We start from the raw sequence: 22519 nt of genomic DNA, 5'->3' as shown, positions 1-22519 counted from the left end.
CTAGTGAGTTTTAAGGATGAGCCATAATTATCCAGCTGTAAGAGACCACCGCTGCATCTGGTCGCATGTATCGATTGCAGAGCTTCTGCAGGGGGTCCGCAAACCTATTCGTTATGCCTTCATAATCCATGTGGCTTGTCTGATGGGTGTATATACAGAAACACAAGCAGCCCTCCGCTCATTGCTCCAGACGTCACCATTACGGTGATTTATGTCCCTGTACACACACAAGGCTCTCACATACAGGCTCCGAACATTCTTCATTTGCTCAGATTTATGCTCTCTCGTTCTTAGAGGGGAAGTATTTGGGTCTGTATTGTTCATTTGTCTCGTATACTGGCAAATTAATTCGGCTGATTTGTTGATGTTGAGGACACCTTTTGCTACAACTGGGACTTTGTTACATTATAATCAGCCGTGGGAAACAAATCATTGATTGCTGAAGGTGATAGATCAGTAAGATATTCTCACTAGAGAACAATGGGAAGATACAACCCTCACGTCTTAAGAATCTTCTCTCTTTGTATTTATGTAGGAGAATGTAATGTGTCACTTCGGAGCGGGGGGGAAGGTGTGCGGGGGGGGGCAATACCTGCTTAATTTTTCAGTTCAGGGTTGTCTCATCCTTATTACTCCAGTGTAATTCTTATTAAACCTTCATAAACTATGCATGAATCACTAGTCCATTGTGTGCAGGAGGATAATTCCTGGCCATTATATGACCCTTATTCAGCATTGTTAGAAGTTTTCCCCTCTGTAGCCTCTATCTACAATCAGTTTTCTGGGGGCTATGGACTAGCTACTACAATGTCTCCCATAAACTGCACACAGAAATCAAAGGAGACTTGAATACAACTTCAATTAAGAAGTGAGGGGGAAGAAAGGAGCCTGATAAGAGGAGAAGGAAGGTTTTTTTTTGGATAAGACATATTACAATGTTTCTTATATTCTTGGTGACCATTGCAAAATCTATCAATGGTTTGGGGTTTGATAAGTTGTGGGAGTCAAACCCTCACAATCTGCTAAAAAAATTTCCAAAACCACCACAATGGACATTCATTACCTTTCTATATAAAACAGGGGATATAGGTCTGATTTCTGGGGGTCCTACGCATGGGACTTCTTTCGGTTATTAATATGGGGGTCCAGAATCAGAGACTTTTCTCTCTGCTGCATAAGAGTTTGAATGTGATGGTGATCTAGCAGCAACATGCAATGTCTAGGGGTTGTCTATAGTCCCATTGATTTCACCTGGATCAGCAAGGGGGGTACCCCCACTCACACCACGTCTTAGCTCCTTCTGTGGTCATTCGGTGAGGAATAACAGGAGGCTTCCAGTGATAGGTGGTCACCGAAGCGTTGATGTGAGAAAATATTTAAGACCATTAATGGGGTATTCCCGCTATGATGAGAAATCCTGTGTAACCCACGCCCATCAGTAATTGGTTCCTGTGGCACGGAGTTCCAATGTCTTGTTGAGATCTCTAGTTGGGAATCCATTAGAAGGTTTTTCATGGAATCTGTAAAATCCCCTAGTGGGCAATGGCGAGGAGAAAAGAATAAAGCTTACTTACCCCACTCCAACTCCCAGTTCTCTGACAGCAAGTTCTGTTGTTGTACCAGATTCCAGGTAGAAACTGTCGGAACCTGAGACACAATGGGGCACATTTACTTACCTGGTCCCACGGAGTTCACGAAAGTGCATTGTCCAATGATAATGCAGTGTGCCGCGACTCACTAAGATCGTGCGCCCGATATCCTGCATGTGTCGCTTCCCCGCTCAGGTCCGCAGAGGTTCACCTTCTTCTTCCTGGTGCATGTAAGTGCTTGGGCGTGCGACAAAATTTCTGCCCCCAATTTCTGTCGCATGAAAGCAGCTGCAGCTGCGCCACAATCCGATCGCTTGCGCCACAATCCCCTGTTCAATACCTATTACAGTGGCGCCAATCCCGGAAACTATGGAAAATCCGACCTTAGTAAATAAGCCTCACTGTGCTCAAGAACTTTGCAGCGGTGTGAAAAACCATAAGTCCTGGAACTGCAAGAGTACCGGCAGTCGTAGCAGAGTAAGCGCTCCTTCTATTCTATTCTGCTCTGCCCACCACTGTCCCAGTGGGGTTTTTTTTTCAGATTTCGGGAAAGTAACTTCATGAGTGGAGAGGGAAAATTTTATGGAAACATCTGCAATTATTTTAAAAATTTTACACCATACTTACCGATTCCTTAAATCTGGTGAGGACAAGCAGTCCCCAGACTCCTGCTGGATATTAGCATGCACATGATAGAACATATCTGTGATAATATTCTCCCGTTCCTCGCGCACAGCGGGACTTCATGTGCGAAATTTCATTGTTCGGCTTTTGCTAAATATTTATAGACTTTCATAACCTTTTCCAATATATGCAAAAAATGACTCGAACCCAACCATGAAGCCGTAACACAAATCTGCTCTGAGCGATGTTAGATTGATAGTTTCTCCACAAAGATTTTTTGTTTTTTTGGGGTGTTTTTTTTTTTTCATTAAAAAATGTCAGAGTACAAAATGATCCGGCTGAATTTCTAACATTCGCACCACGTTCCTCAGGAAACATCAGCAATACTAAGCAATCTATTGTACTTTATATTACAGTCCCGGAGCGTTCTGGAGCATAACTAAAGCTGCCAAACTGTTCCGAAATGTAACCCATGTCATACGTTTGGGTGTTGACTGCCAGGAGCCATGAATGTTTACTGATACTTTGGGTGCAGCGCGCCACATTCATTTTCCGTATGACTTTGCGCTGAAATGAAGGTGTGAGCTGCATGTAGATGTATTGATGAAGTGTCTGCGCCAGTTTTGTGTCGCGGCTGCTCTGTGGCTGACAAGACAGAAAAAATGATGCACACGGCCTGAGCAGTGCAGGGGGTGCCAGATTTATGATAAATGTACGCCAATTTTGATGAATCTGACGCCCTCTGCACACTCCACAGGCAAACTAAACATAGTACAGACAGCACGAGTTATGATAAATGTGGGCCAGTATGAGATTGTACATAGTGTCCTATCTGCAGGCAGCATATTATAGAGCAGGAGGAGCTGAGAAATTTGTGCTTAGTGTCCTATCTGCAGACAACACATTATAGAGTAGTAGGAGCTGAGCAGATTGTACATAGTGTCCTATCTGCAGGCAGCATGTTATAGAGCAGGAGGAGCTGAGCGGATTGTACATAGTGTCCTATCTGCAGGCAGCATGTTATAGAGCAGGAGGAGCTGAGCAGATTGTACATAGTGTCCTATCTGCAGGCAGCATGTTATAGAGCAGGAGGAGCTGAGCAGATTGTACATAGTGTCCTATCTGCAAGCAGCATGTTATAGAGCAGGAGGAGCTGAGCAGATTGTACGTAGTGTCCTATCTGCAGGCAGCATGTTATAGAGCAGGGGGAGCTGAGCTGATTGTACATAGTGTCCTATATGCAGGCAGCATGTTATAGAGTAGGAGGAGCTGAGCAGATTGTACATAGTGTCCTATCTGCAGGCAGCATGTTATATAGCAGGAGGAACTGAGCAGATTGTACATAGTGTCCTATCTGCAGGCAGCATGTTATATAGCAGGAGGAACTGAGCATGCAGATGTAAGATAATACCAGGACTTAGTTCTTATACTTTTGTCTAGATTCAGAAGTTCAGTAGACATGAAAATAAAGTTACTCTGATATATTGTAGAGCTACAAATCTCGGGGTGTTGGATGTTACAGAACACAAGTGATTTACAGCGCGCGCCTGCTACTAGACAGACAGAGATATAGAGAGCTGAGCTCCGATCGCTCCAATTAGTCTGTTGTGTTCCAGCTAGAATTACATTTCAGACCCACAAGTGTGAGGAGGACATTCCCGGCTCCGTGTAATTAACATTATTAGCGGCGGAGATAGAAAACAGAACATGAATGATTATTGTAATCAGGACGAGGAGCTCTGATGTATCTCACCGCTCTCCAGATACAAGGAGCCGGCTCGTGACTCACACACGACTGACGCTTGTTTTTCACATTTTATTCTTGTTCACATCACAAATCTGCAAAATGTCCATTTACTGCTCGCAATAAAATGTCAAGCGAGACTGCAGAGATATACAGGAGCCGGCATTTCCCTGCGGAGAACGTGGCACCTGCCAATGACCTTTCTGTTAAATCAAGTTTACTGTGTATAGTTTAGCAAAAAAGTTTCACTTTCCACTGATCATTGACAATAGATTTACACTTTACATTTATCAACTTTTAAAATTATGGTAATTGAGAGAAGGGTCCCTGGGGGTGTTGCCAGAGCCCCTCCATGCAGTAGCTTCACATGTTGTTACACTGTCTTCCCCTCCCACTCTGCTCCCTCAGTACTTTCACCCTCCCTTTGCTTGATGTAATCTGACACAGGAGATAAGTGCTTCTGCACAGTGTAACAGCCTGTGAAGCTACAGCACAGCGGGGCTCTGGTAACATCTTCTACTATTACAATTGTCATGTTAAAATTTGAGTTTAGAAAGAAGGAGGCCATGGATAACAGATATCCCATGTCATGGGACATGAACAAGCAATCGTCTGATTTCTTGTTCATGATAATACCCTGCAATACTGATGTCATAGACGCCATCCATCTTACAGGCACTCCCTACAGGCAGCCCTGTGGTCTTGATCGGACCTCAGGGCAGTCAAGGGAACGATGGGGTCCCCCCGAAGATGGCACAAGGGGGGGGGGGGGAGGGGCGTCATAGAGGCAAACACAGATGTCACACAGGTGCATTACTCTCTGTAATATAACAAGCCTTGCACCTGTGTAACATCACATGACCGGGGATATAATGATCCATGCCCCCGTGTGACATCAAATAACCAGGGATATAATGTTCTGTGCACTTGTGTGACATCACTTGACCCGGGATATAATGGATCCGTGCACCTATGTAATATCACATGACCAGGGATATAAAGAGCTGTGCACCTGTGTGACATGACCAGGGATATAACATGACGTGCACCTGTGTATTATCACATGACCAGGGATTCAACGAGCCATGAACCTGTGTGACATCACATGACCAGGGATATAACGAGCCGAGCACCTGTTTGACACCACATGACCAGGGATATAACGAGCCGAGCACCTGTGTGACACCACATGACCAGGGATATAATGGGCTGTGCACCTGTGTGACATCATATGACCAGGGATATAATGGGCTGTGCACCTGTGTGACATCACATGACCAGGGACCGGTGTTTATCTACTGGTAGTAAACAATAAATAATTCTTTAGAATGACATATCTAGGAAACTGTGAAGAATTGATTCATAAATTATGTAACTTTAAAAAAAGCCATGTCTAAAAACCAGGCTGACATTTAGTGATTGGAGAAACTGGGGCACATTTACTAAGAATGGTCCAACCTGTTTACCTGTGTACAGTGCAGGGGGCGCCATATTCATGATTTCTGGCGCCGGTTCTTCATGAATCTGGCACTTTTTATCTGATCTGTCTTTGACATGGGGCGTGGGACACACTTCTGTCGGACTTTGCATGTTGAATCAGGCCCACGGTCCGACTGAGCCCCGGACACCCCCTTATTTGTGTCGCATGATGACCAGTGCAGCCGCGCTACAAAACTGTAGCAACAAATCTGTATATTTTTAAATGTCAGGTTCTACTTTGTAGCACGTGACGGCGCCACTGATGCTTTCCCCCATATTGCTGCAGGAAATGCTGCCTGGGGCAATAAACTCAACTTGCCCGCTGGCTGGTGCCCCCCTGAAAGGCTCAATGGTTTAGAATTAAACTAGAAGTTCTACGTTTCATCTTCTGCGGTTCGTCCTCTGTTGACCTGGTGTGAATCCTCCCGCTGAATGATGAATCCATGTTGGCCAATGCCGGCTCCGATCGCATTTAGATATTGGGGGATAATTTACTAAGGGTCACAGATCGCAGTTCGCCGTTTTCGGGGATTGCACGGCTTGGACAGGTTTATAACAGGTGTCTGCGCTGGGATTGTGTCGCATGTGATCGGATTGTGGCGCAGCTGCGCTGCTTTCATGCAGACAGACATTGGGGGGCGGCCATCGGACGATCTGACTGATTCGGACTGAGCGCAGGATTTATTTCAAATTGTGTCGCAAGACAATGCACTCACATGCACCGGGAAGAAGAAGGTGAACTCCTGTGGACCTGAGAGGGGAAGCGACACATGCAGGAAATCGGGCGCACAATCTTAGTGAATGGCGGCACAGGGCATGATTGGTGGACAATGCACTTTTGGTGAACTCCAGTGAATCCAGTAAATGAGCCCCATTGTGATAGAATCCATTGATTGTGGTGGGTAACGCTGCGCAGAGCAGACCGTCTATTCTACGGCTACAATGTGACAGATACAAATTCCAGCCCCCAGAGATGTTCTGTCAGCAGTTTTCTATGACCGACCTCAGTAACCTTGACCCGGTATGTAGAAATTTTTCTCCCCCTTCACACAAATAAGAATCCTTATCTCTAATAAACGATAATTTGGCGGCAGGAAACGGGAACAGATGAATAATCTTGTATCAAGTTTGGATTTAATTAGGTTGTGGCCGGAGTTCATCTCAGTAAATAATGAATAGGAGCCGCGCATGGAAAATAACAAAAGGAATGGCAGTGTCATAAGGTAAGAGATGCTGCGTCACTTACAGGACCCGCTGCGGGGGCTCCAACCAAATTTAATTCAAGACGCATATGGCAGCGGCTATTGTCCAGACTAGTAAATTTATATGACTTTATCTGTAATTGTAAATAGCCATTAGGTAATACTGTTTATCTTCACGTCAAACCTCTAAAAAGATGCCTGGACCCTGCGCCAATGGCTCCCAATATACGATAGAATTTAAAGGGGTTGTCCACTTTACTTCATGTAGTTTTGCAATGTGTGTGTCATCAGTGGGGGGCAGGATATTAGGTAATTTACTAATATACATCTAGTAATAGTTCTGCTCCGCTTTCTTGATATGTAAAGTGAAGCCTCCTGTCTGTTACCTCATCAGCCAGACAGTCCTGCCCATAACATGGACGCAGATGGAGGGTCATGTGATCTCTTACTGCTTTGCCAGGACCTAGATCTTCAGGTCCTGGCAGGGTGATTGTTCATGGACAGATAGTAATCACATGACCCTCCATCTGCGGCCATGTTATGGACAGGAATCTCCGGCTGATGAAGTAACAGACAGGAGGCTTCACTTTACATATCAGGAAAGCAGAGCAGAACTTTTTAAAGATGTATATTGGTAAATGACCTAATATCCTGCCCCACACACTTACACACACATTACACACACATTACACACACATTACACACACATTACAAAACTATGAGGTAAAGTGGCCAACGTCTTTAATAAAACTATGCCCTTCTTGAAGCTCTCTGCTGTCCCTGCTGTGACCAGCACCTGAGCTCAGCTATTCCACAGATTGACAGTTATCACAGTAAAATGGTGGTGATTAAACCTTGTTTTCTCCAGGCGGAGACAGTGCCCCCTCGTCTTTTGATTTGATTTAATCTGGAACAACTTACCACCATATTTTTTGTATGGACCATTCATATATTTATATAAATTAATCATGTCCCCTCGTAGGCGTCTCATTTCCAGGCTAAATAAATACAGATGTTTGTACATATGTATAGTAGATTTAGCTAAAATGAGTGTAGCATCACTTTGAAGGTGGCGAATGCACAAAAAAAGCCAATTGAGAGGGTTGTCTGAGCTTCGATAAGTAACTGCCTAGCATAAGGATACTGTAACTGATCACTCTGAGATCTGTGGGGTTCAGGCTCCTCCACCGACTGCCCAATTCTCTGTCACTTGGATAAGTGCATCCATGCATCACACGACCTGTCTGAAGATACCAAGCACAATGGCCGCACTAAGGCTTTAGAATAGATACACTGTATCATTAGAGAGAAGGGGTCGGAGCAGCACAGGTCACAGCAGGACATTAACCTAGTACTGACCTAGGCTTGTTAATGGCCATCCAGCTTGCTTGCCCTGAAGTATAGCCAGGAGGGGGCGCCACAGTGTGTGCACAGGAACATGGTGCAAATTGTGTGATACCCAACTGAATATGTAAATCATAAGAATCGGATTGGCTGTCACAGACTCCTGCTATATTTTTCCTTAGCTTTAATTAATCTCCTTCATTGACTAAATATTTATCTCCACAGGAATATTACGGTAGATGAAATTATATATAGTGGAAGAAACAAAGCGACGCTCCCCACAATTATCACATCGTTATCACTGAGCTTATTAACTCATCGCTGCCCCCTGCAAGGAGCATTTCCATAGTCAATAGAAAAATAACCTCAATAAATGATACTTGTAGATGTCATGTAATAACATTTCACATTCTCATGGAGCATCCAAGATTTTTTTATGTGAGGGCGCAATGTGTAATAAAAAACATTAAAAACTCAATCAATATAAAAAAAAACATGGAATAAAAAAATAGATGTACATTAAACATGCTGCCTGCAGATAGGACACTGTGTACAATCTGCTCAGCCCCTCCTGCTCTATAACATGCTGCCTGCAGATAGGACACTATGTACAATCCGCTCAGCCCCTCCTGCTCTATAACATGCTGCCTACAGATAGGACACTATGTACAATCTGCTCAGCCCCTCCTGCTCTATAACATGCTGCCTACAGATAGGACACTATGTACAATCTGCTCAGCCCCTCCTGCTCTATAACATGCTTCCTGCAGATAGGACACGAAGTACAATCTGCTCAGCCCCTCCTGCTCTATAACATGCTGCCTGCAGATAGGACACTATATACAATCTACTCAGCTCTTCCTGCTCTATAACATGCTGCCTGCAGATAGGACACTATGTACAATATGCACAACACTTCCTGCTGTATAACATGCTGCCTGCAGATAGGACACTATGTACAATCTGCTCAGCCCCTCCTGCTCTATAACATGCTGCCTGCAGATAGGACACGATGTACAATCTGCTCAGCCCCTCCTGCTCTATTATATGCTGCCTGAAGACAGGACACTATGTACAATCTGCTCAGCCCCTCCTGCTCTATAACATGCTGCCTGCAGAAAGGACACTATGTACAATATGCACAACACTTCCTGCTGTATAACATGCTGCCTGCAGATAGGACACTATGTACAATCTGCTCAGCCCCTCCTGCTCTATAACATGCTGCTTGCAGATAGGACACAATGTACAATCTGCTCAGCCCCTCCTGCTCTATTATATGCTGCCTGAAGACAGGACACTATGTACAATCTGCTCAGCCCCTCCTGCTCTATAACATGCTGCCTGCAGATAGGACACTATATACAATCTGCTCAGCCCCTCCTGCTCTATAACATGCTGCCTGAAGACAGGACACTATGTACAATCTGCTCAGCCCCTCCTGCTCTATAACGTACTACCAGCAGATAGGACACTATGTACAATCTACTCAGCTCCTCCTGCTCTATAACATGCTGCCTGCAGATAGGACACTATATACAATCTACTCAGCCCCTCCTGTTCTATAACATGCTGCCTGCAGATAGGCTACTCACTATGTACAATCTGCTCAGCCCCTCCTGCTCTATAACATGCTGACAGGGCCGGCGCTATGCAAAGTCGGCATTTCTTCTCTTCTTTCAAATGAGGCAGAGGTGGCAGCACAGTAAGGGGACGTTGCAGCAGGGGTGACTCTGTGAGGCCAGAACTGCCATTGTCATCTAGCGGCAGTGTATTGATAAACAACCCAAAGGTTGTAAATTGATTGACTAAGTCATCCACTTCCTCCCAAATGACATCTGACCACCCCAGCCTAGAGTCCGTGGGTTTGTCAGATACAACCCTTAGGGTGGTGGCACACGTGTGTTTTTAAGGCAGTTTTTGGGCCGTTTTTAGTTGTGCATTTTCCTAAAAAACGCATTTGTTTTTGACAGGTTTGACCAATTATCTTAATCTAAACTGGTCAAAAACGCGTGCGTTTTTACAATCTGAAAACGCACAACTAAAAACGGCCCAAAAACTGCCTAAAGACGCCACGTGTGCCACCATCCTTAGTTGGCATGGCCCAGGAGCAGGCCAGCCTCTGTCCTGTTCATTTCCCTCAGCGAGAGATCTACTAGGTGGTCTGTTATCTGCAGGAGAGGATTTTTTCAAATTCAAAATTTCAACTTCAAATAAATTTCAAACTTCAAATGAAATTTTATCAATTCCGCAATTTTTTAAAGATAATTGGGGAAAACGGTCAAAAACGCATGCTTTTTTTTTTAACAAACTGAAAACGCACGCTGAAAAACAGATTCACAACGCCACGTGTGACACCAACCTTAGGGCGCTTTCACACGATCGTTGCGTCGCGTTTTTTTATGCGTTTTTGACGCATTCCAAAGGCTTCAGCCTTGATCACCTGCTAAGGTTACATTGCGTTTAAGCAGATACAGTGGAAACGCAATGTAACCTTAGCAGGTGATCAAGGCTAAAACCTTTGGGATGTGTCAAAAACGCATCAAAAAACAGGTTCACAACGCATCATGTGAACGCGTCCTCAATGGGGCACATTTACTTACCCGGTCCATTCGCGTTCCGGCGATTCATGTAGGTCCTGCGCCCGATGTCCACCAGGTGGCGCTGCTGCGCCGAAGTCCGCCGTGGTGTATGTGAGTATGGCCCGTGCGACCAATTTTTTTTTTTTTAAATGCGGCGGTTTTTCCGAATCCGTCGGGTTTTCGTTCGGCCACGCCCCCCGATTTCCGTCGTGTGCATGCCAGCGCCAATGTGCCACAAACCGATCGCGCACCAAAATCCCAGGGCAATTCAGGGAAAATCGGCGCAAATCGGAAATATTCGGGTAACACGTCGGGAAAACGCGAATCGGGCCCTTAGTAAATGATGATGAAAAGAAGATCCAATATCCAGCCAGTTCCGGAACACTGCAAAATTCTTTATTGAGGCACATATTTAAAATCCACAGCAGGGAAAAAAAAAACCGCTTAGTAAATGACCCCCAATGTGTTTTTCTAGTCCGGGAAAAGACATTTAATTTCAGCTGATTAGGATTATAAAATTATGCAAATGCAACACAACACCAGATGTGAACCCGGCCTCAGGGTGTGTTCAGACATTCCGTTTTCAAAGCCAAAAGCAGGTGAGGGTCAAAATGGATGTCAACATAGAAGAGGTGCTAATCCACATTGTGAACATGTGTTTTTTTTGCATTTTTGAAGCATTCCAAAGGCTTCAGCCGTGATCACATGATGAGGTTACACTGGGGCTCATTTACTAAGGGCGCGATTCGCGTTTTCCCGACATGTTACCCGAATATTTCCGATTTGCGGCGATTTTCCCTATATTGCCCCAGGATTTTGGCGCACACAATCAGATTTTGGTGCATCACCCGTCGCATTTTGCACGCGACGGAAATCAGGGGGCGTGGCCGAACGAAAACCCGACGGATTCGGAAAAACCACCGTATTTAAAAAAGAAAAAATTGTCGCGGGACTCGCGCTTACCTTCACCAGGAATAGGCCGGTGAATTTCAGGGCATTCCAGCAGGCATCGTGGAACTTCAGCGCAGCAGCACCACCTGGTGGACGGCGGAGGAACTACCTTAGTGAATCGCCGGAAGACCCGAATCCTCCGCAGAGAACGCGCCGCTGGATTGTGAATGAGCCGGGTAAGTAAATCTGCCCCAATGTAACCTCAGTATGTGACCAGGTGTCGCTGCTGCGCTGAAGAGCATCGGAACGCACTGGAGTTCACCGAGCCATCCTGGATGAAGGTAAGGGCATGTCGAGCGACAATTTTTTTTCTTAAATGCAGCGGTTTTTCCGAATCTGTCGGGTTTTTTTACAACCACGCCCCCGATTTCCGCCGCCGATGCGCCACAATCCGATTGTGTGCGCCGAAAACCCGGGGCAATACAGTGAGAATCGGCACAAAACTGAAAAATTCGGTTAACCCGTCACAAAAACGCAAATCCGGCCCCCGGATTTTGTGAAAACTTCCCTCCTGGTTTAGACATCGAAACCTGCATCTGAAAAACTGAACGTGTAAATGCACCCTGAGGGCACGGTCACACATTCCGCTAGCGATGCGTTCATAACGCACAGGGGACGGGCCTCGGCCCAATCTCATATGCGTTTTCAGTGAAATGCATGTGATCGATAACCCGATCACATCTGTTTCTCTGGAAACACATATGCGTTTCGGCTGAGACCCACCCTCTGTGCGTTATGAACGGGACGTGTGGTGCTGTAAGACATTAATGTTTTGTTTCCTTTTTTAATCTGAATCAAAGCGCACGGCGGCCACAGCCAATCAAATATGTGTTTATATGCAAACGTATGCGATCGCAAACCAGCACCTGGTGTCTTGTCTAAATGCAAGTCATTGGGGCAGATTTACTTACCCGGCCCATTCGCGATCCAGCGGTGCGTTCTCTGCGGTGGATTCGGGTCTTCCGGTTCTTCACTAAGGCAGTTCCTCCGACGCCCACCAGTTGTCGCTGCTGTGCTGAAGTCCGCCGAGGTCCGTCGGAGTGCACGATCCTATACTGGGTAATGGTAAGTGCGTGTCCCACAACACTTTTTTTCTCCGAATCCAACGGGTTATCGTTCGGCCACGACCCCGATTTCCGTCGCATGCATGCCGGCGCCGATGCGCCACAATTCGATCGCGTGGGCCAAAAACCCAGGCCAATTCAGGGAAAATCGGCGCAAAACGGAAAAATTCGGGTAACACGCCGGGAAAACGCGAATCGGGCCCTTAGTAAATGACCCCCATTGGGTGCTGATTGCTGATCACATGAGTTTACATAGGAACACATATGCGATTGTCTGTGCCCCCCCGTGCACTTTAATACCGTTTCAAAACAGGATCAAAACGCAAACCTATGACAGCAGGTTCTGCTAGCGTTGTGTTCATAATGCGATGCTAGGACAAGGGTGGCAGGCCACGGCCCGATCACATGTGATCGGTAACCAGACCCCGGTGTCTTGTATTGCTCAAATGTAAGACGCTGGGGCCTGGTTACTGATTGCCTGCGTTTTAAGTGCAGCCAGAGACGTCTCGCGCCCCTCCACATCCCCCTTGTGTGGAGGTGGTAGAATGGGGACAATAATCGCATGTACTAGCAGTACAATAGCATTAACCATTATGTCAGGGCTTCAGCCTTGAACACACGTTTAAGTAATATTACGTTTTAGCAAATGCAATGGAAACGCAATGTTACTGTTACTTCAACGTGTGATCTAAGTTGAAGCCTTAGGAATGCGGCAAAAAAGCATCGCATTGTGTGAACGTGTTCTCAGTATTAGGACCTTTAGAACTTTCATACTTCCTCCTGGTCAGGTGTCTCCATCTTCTTATTTATGGGCGCGGTCACACGTTCCGCGATCAGCTTATCAATCGCATGCATTTCCCCGGAAACGCATGTGCGTTCGGGCCGAGGACCGCCCCCCCCCCCCCCCCCCCCCCGTGCTCTAGCATCGTGTCATGAATGGATGCATTGCGGAACGTGTGACCGCGGCCTATAGGTTGCTGGTGTGTATTCATCTGGCTTTGACGTTTTGGTTGAGTTTCCCCAATGTATTGTGTATTATGTATGTATTATTATTGGAGCATCTAGAACACATTATCATGTATATAACATTGGAAGATGTACAGGAGAACCTCACCCCAAATCACCCACAACACCCACTTCTCACATTTGATAAAATGTGCAGTTTTGTCTAATAAACTAAAAGTCTTGTAAAATTGTAACATTTTGTTTATTTGTGTCTTGTTATATTTCTCAGATCATCCAGGTGGAGGCGCTGTCTCTCATCCTCCTCTACTTCCTCTCAGGCCATTGGCAGGATGGGGTCGTATCTCCAGTCCCAATCCTCTGCTGTTGTCTGGTGCACGCACATGGAGCGTCGTTGCTGCAGAGCAGGAAGCAGGGACCACCGGGGAGGAGCAGAGCTCAGGGGCTGGATCTGAGAAGGCAAAGTAAATAATGTTTCACCAAATCTCATCCACACAATTTACAAATGTGATTTTATTACAAACTGCTACTCACCCTCATCCGGAGGCGCAGGTATGTAATGTGATGATTTCTCGTGCAGCGAGGGAGCGCGGTATTTCTGGGTTCTCAATGTGGAGCTGGAGGATGAGATAGAACGATGGGTGTTATATCCAGCAGCAGGAGCTACGGCCATCACTGAGGACACGGCCTCATATACAGTCACACAGTATCACCTGTAACTGGACTTCTCTTATCCATGATTTTTCAGAATAGAAGATTCTGGAGCCGGTTCTGATGGATACAGGTTCCTGTATGACTGCTGACTGTCTGACTTGGTCATCAGGCCATAAAGTGGATGATGGGAATCCTTCTCCTCCTCTATGTATAGAAAGACAGAAGTGGATGGAAAATCAATGGAGACAATGAAGTGGTTGAGGTAGATGATAGATGATCACAGCGACATTCAGGTCACACATGTTATGCCTAGTGTTGGTAGTGACAGCGCCCCCTATGGGTGACCCATTGGAGGTGTAAGGATACATCCACATGGGAGGGAAATGCTGCAGATATTCCGCTGTGGAATTGTAGAAGGAAAATCTGCAGCATTTGCCATAGAAGCAGAATGGATAAGACTTTAGAAGTTTCCATCCACAGATACATCGGATCAGATCTGTACAAGGTCCGGGGATGTTGTGGATTTTCACTGAAATACATAAGGCCAAATTCACAGTAAATCCCGACTTACCCCCAGCACACGGCCGCCGTCCTCTCCTGACTTTGTCTTCTCTGATGTGTTTCTCATGTGATGGGACAGGAGCCTCCGTGTCTTCAAGGCTTTCAGAGCTGCAGGAGGTCGGTGAGGACGTCAGGGAGGACAATATTCGGCTTTAGTAGTTGGTTTTCACATTGATTTTGAATCTGGTAGATCACGTCCATCGCTAGAGGTAGATTTAGGGATGATGCTTTCCCCACCCTCTGGAGGCTGAGATCTCATAACATTGTGGCACAAATTCTTGGATTTCTGTGACTCAAAGATGTCAAGGGGTGTTTGGGAGGGAAGGATTGGGGGACACAGTGGAACAGGGGGCCAGGATAGTGTTCAGGGGTTTGTAGGGGAGGGGAAATAAAAGGGGCATTTCTTTGTGGGGGGGGGGGGGGGGTCAAGGATTTGTGGAGGAGGGGAATAAAGCAGGGTTTTTTGGAGGGGGGTTGAGGTGTTGGTGTTTGTAGGGGTGGGGAATTAAACGGAGCATTTCTTTGAGGGTTGGATCAAGGGTTTGTGGGGGATAGGGATAGATAGGGGCATTTTCTTTTTTTTTTGGGGGGGGCAGGAATTACACATTAAGTAAATAAGGCAGCAGCAAGCGATCATGTAAGTCTTATTACTGCCCTAATAGTGGCCGACTGCCTGATCTCTCTGCTCTAGCGCATACAGCCAGCAATACAGAGGTATCTGCAGAATATTACTGTCTGTACAGGTCACAGCCACTTGCCTCCTGGTCTAGAAGCTGCAGCAGCAGTGGTAACCCTTGGCGGTCCCAATACAGCAGCACTACGGGACACAAGGAGAGTGCACTGATCCACGTCAGTGGCAAAATGGACATGAGAAATTAATTTAAAAAAAACATTAGTAGAAGCAAAAATGACCTGTGGCTTGTTTTATAACTAAAAAAAAAAGAAAAGTCATAATTCCCGCACTGTTCAGGGCAGGCAGCAATAAAGGTGTGAGAGTAAGCAGGTAGAGATTGGTGCAGACTGCAAACATGCATTGTCAAACAGTCTGTAGTCAGGACTGGCGGCCAACTTGCATAAGCAAGAAAACAGTCTGGGGTCGGGGCAGGCAGCCATCATGCATAAGCGGGAAACAGTCCGGAGTCGGGGCAGGCGGCCATCATGCATAAGCGAGAAACAGTCCGTGGTCAGGGCAGGCGGCCATCATGCATAAGCGGGAAACAGTCCGGGGTCGGGGCAGGCGGCCAAGATGCATAAACGAGAAATAGTCCGGGGTCAGGGCAGGCGGCATTCCAAAAACGTAATCAATTTAACAAGCCAAGGTCAGTACCAGAATATCAGTCAGAATGGCAGCTGGGCACGTGATGTTACTGAAGATGACTCAACCACTAGATGTTATTGGTGGGCAGAAAGGATTGTCCCTTACGGAACGCTCTCAGTTGGAAGATGAGAGGGTTTGTTACTCGCAGACTTGCCTTCATCCCTTAGTTTCCCACAGCATATACAACGGACAGAGACGGGTCCTGCAGTTGCTCGCCTATGAGTTGTTATGGCATAGGGAGTACTGCGGCTGCGAGATGTCACCGCTGCCGACCTACTGCGACGGTCTTTCCGATCTCTGAGATTGTATGTGTGAGATGGTCTCCTGGGATGTGGGACAAGGCTCTGCTCCTCACCTGATGTTATGGTGGGCTCCTGTACCGGAGGATCCTTCCGCTCCTGTAAATCCATGCAGGTTTTAGGTGCAGGTGGAAGCGGTGGTCGTGTCTTCAGTCGGAGGGTTCGGCCAGGCTCCTGTCTAGGTGCTACAAACAGGTTTTTGATATATGGCACGATACTGCCCAACGCTGCGGTAAGTTTTCCAAAAATGCCGGACTGCCTTTGGTGCTGTTCAGGCTTTCGGCTGTATGGAAGGCCCCCGGGACGATGGAGGTGTCTCCGGGGTTGGATCTTGCCTCCGGCAGCAGCCATTTGGCCGCCGCCTCCTCAACACACAAAGATGAACTGTGTGCGAGTGATCCAAAAAAACCTCAAAAACTGTAAAAAAAAAAACTGTAAAAAAAATAAATAGCAAAAGTAAAAGCCCAACCGGACAAACGCTTATTCAGCAAGAAAGTGCTCAGCGCCTCCAATCTCCCCGATACCTGCCTCGCACTGACCGTCCCAGCCGAGGATTCCAGGATTGGAGGTAACGGGTCTATGACGGCATAAACCGCACATGGCAACCGGGTTCTACAGCAATGTAAACAGTGGTGGTTCCCATGACAACAGGGCTGCTTCTAGTTATGGTCATGGCGGCCAATCAGAGCTCATCTTTCATTTTCCCACAGCTGCTTATAAAATGTAAGCTGATCGCTGATTGGTTTTCATAGGCAATCTCCCCTATTTTCTATGTAGATGAGTGGAGAGCCTTCTGGGATCTGTAGTGAGCATCAACATCGCCTCTGATAAATGTCACTTTTAAATAAAATCAGATGGATTTGTTTTTATTAAGGAGGGGGGGCATTGGCATAAAAAAAATATATATATAAAGGATATTGGGGCACATTTACTTACCTGTCCAGACACGTTCCCCGAAAGTGCATTGTGCGACGATCATGCAGTCTGCTGCGATTCACTAAGATCGTCCGTCCGATATCCTGCATGTGTCGCTTCAAATCCGGCTCAAATCCCAAAAACGTCAGAAAAACCGACGAAAGTGCAGCTGCAGACCCTTAGTAAATAAGCCCCATTACGTGGTGTATGAGGATATAAGGAGTATCTCTCCCTTGCATTAGTTGGGAGATTTAGCTGTTCAGGACGTCCGTCCTATAGAGACAAATATCCTTTATTCTATTTCTCTCTTCTATGAAAGATCATTTTACCCATAAAAAATACTTGGCTGATGTAGGATCAGTAAGAGAGCGGAGGCTCGGCCAACATCAAGTGCTGTGGTCTCCTCACAGTCTACCAATGGCAGCACTGAGCACTGCATAGTGGCTGTACGTGGTACTACAGGTACTACAACATCACATCTTCTTGTGAAGTGACGGCGGCACAAGCCTGAGCGCTTTGCTTCTCACATGTGATCAGTGGTTTGAACTCCAGCAGATCTGAGTCATGACTCAGGGATGGGCGCTCTATTACACAGGACCGTCCTTGATTTTGGGCTCTGTCCCACCCAGAGCGAGGTATATATATCCAAGGACATCAAACTCTGTCAACATCCTCCGGACACGGACAGAGCTGATTACAGTGATTGGTCAGAGAGTCATCAGCTATCTTGGTGCCTCTGCTACTGCTGTGTAAAGCAGAGGTGGCAGATACAAAGGGGCTTATTTACTAAGGGACGCGGATAACACTTGTGTTGGATTGTTCACAGTTTTCGAAATTTGCGCAGTTTTGACAGGTATTTAACAGGGTATTGTGTCGCACGCGATCGGATTGTGGCGCAGCACTTTGGGTGAACTCTGTCGCGCGGGTAAGTAAATGTGCCCCAATGTGATGTCATCCTGCCTGCCGGCTCTATTCTGTGAGCTGAAATGTGGACTGACATTTTAGCAATTACCCAGTTTAGCATATATATCGAGACAAAGGAACGTGTTATAGGAACTAGTACTATACACAAGCTGAGTGACAATGAGGTATTTTTATTAATATTTACATAGAACAGTTGTGTATTTCAAACCAGTAAAAACAATTAAAAAGCACTATCCAGTGCTGGGTCTCTATATAGCAGCAAAGACATATAGGGGGTCATTTACTAAGGGCCCGATTCGCGTTTTCCCGACGTGTTACCCGAATATTTCCGATTTGCGCCGATTGTACCTGAATTGCCCCGGGATTTTGGCGCACGCGATCGGATTGTGGCGCTGGCATGCACGTGACGTAAATCGGGGGGCGTGGCCGAACGAAAACCCGACGGATTCGGAAAAACCGCCGCATTTAAGAAAAGAAATGTGTCTCGAAAATTACACTTACCTTCACCAGGTATAGGCCGGTGAATTTCCAGGCATTCCAGCGCGCCTCCGGGGAACTTCAGCGCAGCAGCGCCACCTGGTGGACGGCGGAGGAACTACCTTAGTGAATCCCGGCCGGACCCGAATCCACCGCAGAGAACGCGCTGCTGGATCGCGAACGGACCGGGTAAGTAAATCTGCCCCATAATGTGCAAAAGAATGAGCACTTGTTGCTATAGGCAACCATGTAGTTCCACAAGAAGAAAAAGAGTCCCTGCACAGCTCAAACTATGGTGTCTGTCCAACGCAGGTGTATCATTTCAGTGGGGCAAATGGCCAGGAGTAAGTAGGTAGTAGACCGCTGCTGCTGAGGTTCCGTGGCAGTGTTGCTCAGCCTGAGTTTAAACAGGACCGTGATGCAAATAGAGAGAAGAAGAGGCGGCACTCACCGGACTGGTGGAACTACTTCTTTTTATTCAGCAATCGGTGTGGTACAGGGGGAACACTGGAGCCATACGGCGACGGGCCGTTTCGCGCTCACTAGCGCATCTTCAAGCCGTTGACGTCATCCGCCTGCGACGCGCAGAATATATGCGAGGGCGCCGGCGGCTGTCGTCAAGGAGACAGTGTAAACAAGGTAGGAAGGGGAACATGTGCATAGACATTAAAATGTAACATTGTGATATTTAAAAACAAATACAGTAAGTGTATATTTACACAGCTAGAGAATAGACAACGCTAGTACATAATTGTTATAGGGGTAACATCGCAAATTGATGCAGTACATTTAGTAGTATAGAATAGAGGGGGGATGGGCACCCACGTTATAAAAAAACGCTAAGATCGTTTCTATCATTCATGCCTAGCGGCCCCATAGCATCGAACCTAATAATGCATCTACTTTCGTGTTGCATTAGGGTTTTATTTCTGTTACCTCCTAGAGGATCTGCTGTCACTATTTCAATGCCTGCAAATTTTAGGACGTTAGGGTTGCCTTCGTGGTGAGTCCTCACATGCTCAATCAAACGTGGGCAGCCGTTACCATTTTTTATGGACCTTTGATGTTCCTGAAACCGTACATAAAGTCTCCGTATAGTTTTCCCTATATAAAAGAAATTGCAAGGGCAATGTATGATATAAACCACATAGGTGGATTTACATGAAATGAAAGATGTAACTTTCTGTGTTTGTCCCCCAAAATTAACCCATTTTAATTGGCTGTTAAAACGACAACTGCTACATCCCCCACATCTGAAGTTACCCACAGGCGTAGCCTTATCTAACCATGTAGATTTAGGAGTGTGGAAGCGGCTACTAATGAGAGCTTTTCTAATGGTGGGCGAGCGTCTAAATGCGATATGGGGGCGTGTAACGGTCAGGTTGTGTAATTGTGAGTCCTGCTTCAGGATACTCCAATTTTTCAAAATAGCATCACGTACTACTTTCTCATAGGGACTGAACTCAAAGGAAAAGACCACTCTCTCATTGTTCCTCTCATTGGTATATGTACATGGATTGGCGCTATCCCTTACAATTCTTTCCGTACCCTTATGAGATCGTAATAGCTCCTCCCGTGGTATGCCCAAGACTTTGTTGTAAGCCTCATTGATGAGATATTCGGGGTAGTCCCTAGCTCTCAACCTGTCTTTTAATTCTTCAGCTTGTATGGCAAACTGGATAACATCATTGTTGATTCGCCTCAGTCGTAAGAACTGGCTATATGGAAGTCCTTTTTTGGTGTGAAAAGTATGATGGCTATGGTAGTGGAGAAGTGAGTTGGTAGCTGTGGCTTTTCGAAATGCCACAGTACTCAACCCCCCTCTCTCCTCCCTGACTTTGACGTCCAGAAAGTCTAGTTCGCCTCCCCCATACACGGCAGTGAACCGCATGTTCATATAATTATCAGAATTGAGATAATCAACAAACTGTAAGAATTGCGTGTGTGTGCCCTCCCATACGATGAAAACATCGTCCACGTATCTGTAGAACGCCTTCAGGTTCACGAGGAATGGGTTGCCCAGAGAAAAGACACGGCGGTTCTCAAAGCATGCGAGAAACAAGTTAGCAAGGGTACAGGCGACGGGGGTACCCATCGCCATGCCGGTTCTCTGGACAAACCACTCATCATCGAACATGAAGGCGTTATGGGAGAGCACAAACCTGAGTCCCTCGCAGACAAAATTAACAAAGTCAGAGCTCCTACGGGCATTAGTAAGAATTTCACGAATGCATTGAACACCCAAATCCTGCGGGATGCGGGTGTATAGACTTTCAACGTCAATAGGGTACGGAAAGAATTGTAAGGGATAGCGCCAATCCATGTACATATACCAATGAGAGGAACAATGAGAGAGTGGTCTTTTCCTTTGAGTTCAGTCCCTATGAGAAAGTAGTACGTGATGCTATTTTGAAAAATTGGAGTATCCTGAAGCAGGACTCACAATTACACAACCTGACCGTTACACGCCCCCATATCGCATTTAGACGCTCGCCCACCATTAGAAAAGCTCTCATTAGTAGCCGCTTCCACACTCCTAAATCTACATGGTTAGATAAGGCTACGCCTGTGGGTAACTTCAGATGTGGGGGATGTAGCAGTTGTCGTTTTAACAGCCAATTAAAATGCGTTAATTTTGGGGGACAAACACAGAAAGTTACATCTTTCATTTCATGTAAATCCACCTATGTGGTTTATATCATACATTGCCCTTGCAATTTCTTTTATATAGGGAAAACTATACGGAGACTTTATGTACGGTTTCAGGAACATCAAAGGTCCATAAAAAATGGTAACGGCTGCCCACGTTTGATTGAGCATGTGAGGACTCACCACGAAGGCAACCCTAACGTCCTAAAATTTGCAGGCATTGAAATAGTGACAGCAGATCCTCTAGGAGGTAACAGAAATAAAACCCTAATGCAACACGAAAGTAGATGCATTATTAGGTTCGATGCTATGGGGCCGCTAGGCATGAATGATAGAAACGATCTTAGCGTTTTTTTATAACGCGGGTGCCCATCCCCCCTCTATTCTATACTACTAAATGTACTGCATCAATTTGCGATGTTACCCCTATAACAATTATGTACTAGCGTTGTCTATTCTCTAGCTGTGTAAATATACACTTACTGTATTTGTTTTTAAATATCACAATGTTACATTTTAATGTCTATGCACATGTTCCCCTTCCTACCTTGTTTACACTGTCTCCTTGACGACAGCCGCCGGCGCCCTCGCATATATTCTGCGCGTCGCAGGCGGATGACGTCAACGGCTTGAAGATGCGCTAGTGAGCGCGAAACGGCCCGTCGCCGTATGGCTCCAGTGTTCCCCCTGTACCACACCGATTGCTGAATAAAAAGAAGTAGTTCCACCAGTCCGGTGAGTGCCGCCTCTTCTTCTCTCTATTTGCAACCATGTAGTCATGTGCAAAAATAAAGCAGAAAGGTTGCTGTCCCAACTACCCTCAAATCTAATCAAGAAATGACCAATGCCTGGCAGATGAAAGTGAAGCTATAGTATTGCAATGTGAATATGACACAAAATGAGTACATAAAACATATGCAAGGCAAAGACAATGAAAAAATATCACCAAGTATGGGGTAGATGGGAGCTGGCTCCCCACGCGTTCCGCCACCGAGCCTGGTGGCTTCCTCAGGGGTATGTGGCTCTGAATCAAATGTGGTCTTTATATAGAAAAAAGTACTGCTTGCTCACCTGTGTGGAGCTAGTATAGAGTGGGTCGGCGTCCGTGCGCGAGGACTGCGCATGCGTCCGCCGCGAAGTCACATGACCGGCCCAATCCTCCTGCCTCCAACTTGGGCCG

General features: G+C 46.2%; 1 long non-coding RNA gene across 2 annotated transcripts; it reads right to left on the bottom strand.

The window, feature by feature from the left end:
- Positions 1-13764: 13764 nt before the first annotated feature.
- On the bottom strand, positions 13765-16976 carry LOC140105085 (uncharacterized). 2 transcript variants are annotated; one of them, XR_011850494.1, is made up of 5 exons: positions 16431-16976; positions 14768-14960; positions 14256-14400; positions 14077-14159; positions 13765-13993 (listed from the first exon to the last, which is right to left on the bottom strand). It is a non-coding gene; the product is annotated as an uncharacterized lncRNA (long non-coding RNA). The 2 variants fall into 2 exon arrangements; XR_011850493.1 differs by lacking the exon at positions 16431-16976 and having other exon boundaries at positions 14768-15369.
- Positions 16977-22519: the final 5543 nt, after the last annotated feature.

This window comes from Engystomops pustulosus, chromosome 10, assembly GCF_040894005.1.
Source record: "Engystomops pustulosus chromosome 10, aEngPut4.maternal, whole genome shotgun sequence".
In the NCBI taxonomy this organism is placed as follows: domain Eukaryota; kingdom Metazoa; phylum Chordata; class Amphibia; order Anura; family Leptodactylidae; genus Engystomops; species Engystomops pustulosus.
This window is presented reverse-complemented; position numbering and strand designations above follow the sequence as displayed.